The sequence below is a fragment of the Theobroma cacao genome, chromosome 3 (assembly GCF_000208745.1).
Source record: "Theobroma cacao cultivar B97-61/B2 chromosome 3, Criollo_cocoa_genome_V2, whole genome shotgun sequence".
Classification (NCBI taxonomy): Eukaryota; Viridiplantae; Streptophyta; class Magnoliopsida; order Malvales; family Malvaceae; genus Theobroma; species Theobroma cacao.
This window is the reverse complement of record NC_030852.1, coordinates 22,191,461-22,196,593: the sequence shown is the minus strand read 5'-3', so window position 1 is coordinate 22,196,593 and position 5,133 is coordinate 22,191,461. Positions and strand designations below refer to the sequence as shown.

Below are 5,133 nucleotides of genomic sequence, written 5' to 3'. Positions count from 1 at the left end.
TATAGGTTCATATATATATATATAGTTAATATTAAATTGCTATGATTATGATTTGTATATCTACATATATATAATAAACTAATTAATATATTTTAAGTATATTATTACTTAAGTTTATTGTCGTTCTTTTTAATAATTTATATTAACTAATATAATTAGTACATCAAGTATTATTATTTTTGTAAAACTTATTTAGTTATATATTTTTCACTAATGTTCGGATAACCATGTAACATCCCACCCCCAGGATGCTAATTTAAGGTACATATTTTGACCAATTAAGGTGAATTATGGGTGTCGATAATGTGAGAAGATATATGGAAGTCAAAGTGGTGACAAGAAAATAAAATATTTTAATAGTAAGTAAAAATAATATTAATTGATTAATGGCGGGTGACAAAAAAGGATGCAATATTGAAAGATGGTTTGGAAGGAGTTAGGTTCGACTGAAGTGGGGGAGAGTAAGGAAAATTTTAAAAGAAATGGAGTAATTGTGGGGCCCACATGTCAGTAATGAATAAGATATAAAAGTAAATATATATTTAAATATTTTGGTGGAATAAAAATTTGATATTTTATTTATATATGTGTAAACTAGGAATAATAAAAAAAAAATTGAAGTCGAAGGAGTAGTTGAAGGCTCTAATTGAAAGGAAATAAGAAGTTGAGAGATGAAATTATGATTAGTTGAAGTTGGAGGGGCTTTTTGCAAATAAACCACTTTATTGTTAATTAAGTAGTAAAAGCGCAAAATTGAGAATTTACAATTCGAAAAAGAGTGAAATTGTAAAGCCTGATCTTATAAAATACTTGTCATGATATACATGTGATGATAGCATGATTGCATGCTAGGAGAGTCCCTAAAAATTTACAAAAGTAGGTATTGTACCTAGAGGTACAACAAAGTTGATTTAAGCCTCGAACTAGATCAAATAGAGATTTTAGGGTGAAATTAAAAATTTTACAGTCCAAGAATGATTTAAAATGGTGATTTGGAGTTCGAGGATCAATTTGAAGTCAAATCGAAAATTTCACTATCCAAGGGTAAAATGGTAATTTTGCCACTCGAGGACAAAATGAGAATTTTTTTGAAATATTTTGATCATATTTGACTTATTGGAGTATGATTTGAGATTGAGAAGTGAAAAATTGTAATCCTAGCATTTTTCAAAGCATAGGGGTAAAATGGTAATTTTACCACTCTAGGGGCAAAATTGTAATTTTACACACTCAACACTTATCCAGCACATGAATTTTATCCAATATTATCACGGATAATTGAAGGAATTTAAGTGGTGGAGAGAGAAAGCTTAATAGTTAAGAAATTACAAATGGACCAATAATGTGGTGACATGTGTCAAGTTTATATCCATTATTTATTTAGCTTTAAAATAAGCATAAAATCAGCCTATTTTCCTTCATATGGCCAGCCAAACTAAGAACAAAAAAGAACAAAGGGAGAAAAGAAAAACAAAAACCCTAAGTGAAGAATTTCAAGAGAAAAGTGTGGGAAATTCAAGGAAACAAGTGACAAAAGGTAAAATTTCTTGATTTTGACTTGTGATCTACCTTTCCCATGCATTTTTTCTCATTTTTCATGGTTAAATTACATTTTTTCATGATGAATTCATGGCTGCTCGGACTGGGTATGGAGAGAGAATGATGTTGGATCGGTTTGATTCTAAGTTATGTTAGTGTTTTTAGTTAGTTTACCATGTCTAGAAACAAAATAACAAGAAAAGAATTTATTTTCCCCACCACCCATCAATGGCTGAACCTACCTTGTGTTGAGTGAGAATGAATTTGATTTTATTTTAAGAGAATTGGTTAGAAAATGATGAATTATGGTGTGGAAAAGTAGTAGGAAAAATCGTGGTGTTAATGCACCATTATTGACCAAAAATTCTAAGCAGAAAAGTGAAGATAGTTTTGCCAAATTTTAGATTATTTGACTTGAGTTTGGTGAATTAAGATATTGGAAAAGAAATGGAGCAATTTGGAGCTAAATTGGACGCGTTGGCCAATTAATCGGATGATAAGTCGAATTAGGCAAATATTGGGGATTAGATGGTTACCAGTGCATTTTGCATTCCATATCATGCATTAGTAGTCTAAATTAGTTTAAATTCAATTTAGTACCAATGAAGTAAGTTTCTCGATTTTGTACTGTGTTAAGGTGGTGAGTCCTCCGTAAAGGCAAGGAAATTGCACCCGAGGACTAGTAATCTGAGTACTTCGAAAGTCCCCATTTTAGACATTGTGAGTAACCTTATCATCATTTTAATTATCTAAAGTATGTTTTAACTCGGTTTTGGTGAAATTTTATGAAAATGAGTTAAATGGTAAATTTTAGGTTTTATAAACAAAAATGTGTTTAAATGAAAAGGTTTTATAAATTGTCTTGAAACGAAATAACGATTTTGAAAATAGAGTAATTGGAGACCATTGGTATATTGTAAATTTATGATTGGAAATTGATGGCTTATATTAATTGTTATTGTGTTGGCATGACTGGCTGGGCTATGTTTTATGAATTGTATGAATTGTTTTATTTTACCCTTGCAGGCTGGGTAGTAAAGTATTAGCCTTGTCATGCTATCAAAATTTTATTGTATGGTAGGTTTAGCTTGCTGCAGTAGGTGGATTCTGTGGATCAGCCTATTAGAGGGGCACAAAATTCGGATATATATATGTACCTCGGTCGGAGAGGTGCGTAAGGTATCTCCTGAGGTATGGTTAGAGTTCACGTCACGCCGAACCACCACGTGATGATGAACTACGCTAACGCTAAGGAACGATTGTGTTTTTCAAACTAATAATTTGTTTACGTGCATACGAAATTTTTAATAGCCTTGACGGACTCGGTTAGATGCCTTGACGACTCGGTTAGATGCCTCTGCCAAGGTATCCTCGAGAATGATTTTAGTAGGAGCCAAGCTTTTAAAATACTCATAAGCCATGTTGATAATTTAAATGAAATGAGTATTTATGTTATGAAAAACATATTTAGATGAAATGTTTTAATAGTCTCCTTTTACTCGACTTTAGATCTTTTGAATGATGTTTGTTTACTCACTAGGATTATAAAATCTCACCACTCTCCTTTCCACCCATTTCAGGTTCAGAATAGGCTGTAGATAGCTGATCTCATCGAGGACTACCGTTGAAATTGCATTTTCCAAACTGTAGGTTCACAGTCCTCTTTACTTTTGTTTATTCGGAGGGGGGGGGGCACTTGTTATTGTAAATTAAATTAAATACTCTGATTTACTGTATTACAGTATGTATGAATTTATTTAGCTTTTACACTACAAAAATTATTTACGTATAACTCAATAAATATTGTTTTATAAGAAAATAGAATATTTTACTTAATATTTCTTTTATTTTCTTATTATATCCAAATAATCGAAATTTCATTTTAAATGAAGATTTTAGACTTTAAAACTCATTTTTGATTATGAATTATATGTTTTGTACTCGTTTACCACATTTTTAGCGGATTTCGAGATTTTTGAAGAAAAATGACCAAAATGCCACTGTGAGGAAAAATTTATTTTTCTATTGTTTTGAATTTGAAATAGTTTATAATCTCTCAAAACATGATTTTAGTAACTAATACTAACGGGGGAAGCGAGAAAAACTGATGTTAAGTCTTGCGAGATTTCGATTGACATTTCGGATAATGAATGTCTATTGGTACATTGCGACGGTTGTCACGGGCTTGATGGGAGTTCCGGATCATGACGAAAATCATGGACTATTGCCTATGTGAAACTACTTTAAACCATGGGAAAGAAATGTGATAATGGGGGACATGTGAGTCCCCCACCCTGTGCAGAAGTAAGAATAAAAGAAAAATGCATGCAAAGCCATGTCATGAAGACTATGTGGTCACATATTCAAAGGAATTGCATTTGGAGTTTCAATGGATAAATTATGAATGATGTGTAAAAGATAAAGCAATGTAAATCTAAGTTAGCCAATAAGGAATGTGGCAAATGGCCATATGGTTGAATAAGGAGGATTCCATGGACATAAATGGAACAAATAAAAGAAACAAGTGAATGGGGGCAAACATGGAGAATTCTGCCCCTTAGCACACGAATATTCAGCTTCCCTTTTTGTTTTCCCTAGTGAACCCTGAGAGCTTTAATGGTGTTATCTATGAGTGGATTTGCAAGAATAGTTAAGAGATGGAAGTGTAAAATGTTAGTAGGACTCTTAGCCTTTTAACTCGAGCTTCCCTGGCCATATAAGAGTACTAAATCTCCATCTAAACCACTTCTTTGAGTTAAGGAAATAAAGAGGTAAGGAGGAGGTTGGATGAAGGAGAATGGTGGTGTTGCATTTAAATGTGGTGCGTCTGCATAGCATGCAACTTTATTAATGATTTGTGAATAATTAACAAATATTTAATTAATTAATTAATATTAGATATTATTATTGTCACGACTCGGAACTCCCATCGAGCCAGTGACAACCTCCGCGAAGCCTCGACAGACATGCTTCCCCCGAATGCCTTTTGAGACCTCGCAAGGCTTTTGTACTAGTTTTTCCATTCCTTTCTTTTTTTTTAAATAATAAAATAAAATAAAAAATATATAATTTAAATAATCTATTTTAATGTAAAACAATATATATATATTTTTGAAAGATCAAAAATTAGTTTTCTGCACATAAAAACAAAATAATTTATACATACTGTAATATAGAAAATTGGGGTATACAATTTAAATTACAATGACACGTGGCCCCCAAATAACTGAAAAGGTTTAAGTCTATAACCTTGCTTTCTAGGATGCAACTCCGAAATTTACTTCTCGATGCAATTGACAGTCTACTGCCTATTCTGAGCCTGAAAAATGTATAGGAAGAAGGCGGTGAGATTATAAAATCCCAGTGAGGAGACAGAAATCATCAAAATAATCTAAAGCCGAGTAATAGGAGACAATTAAAAACAATTCATCCCAACCCATATAAATAATTGGATTTATCTTAATTACTCAACATGGCTTATGTCCTTTTCAAAAACTTAGCCCTTGCCAAAAATCCATTATCGGGGATACCCCACGAAGGCATCTTACCAAGACCGCCAAGGCTGTTTATTGTCACACACACAAACACATTTCA

At 32.2% G+C, this 5,133-nt stretch overlaps 1 long non-coding RNA gene across 2 annotated transcripts; it reads left to right on the top strand.

Annotated features, from left to right (window-relative positions):
• LOC108661229 lies at positions 1,498–3,160 on the top strand. Of its 2 annotated transcripts, none has more exons than XR_001926978.1 (3): positions 1,498–1,537; positions 2,177–2,259; positions 3,120–3,160. It is a non-coding gene; the product is annotated as an uncharacterized LOC108661229 (long non-coding RNA). The 2 variants fall into 2 exon arrangements; XR_001926979.1 differs by lacking the exon at positions 3,120–3,160 and adding an exon at positions 2,621–2,662.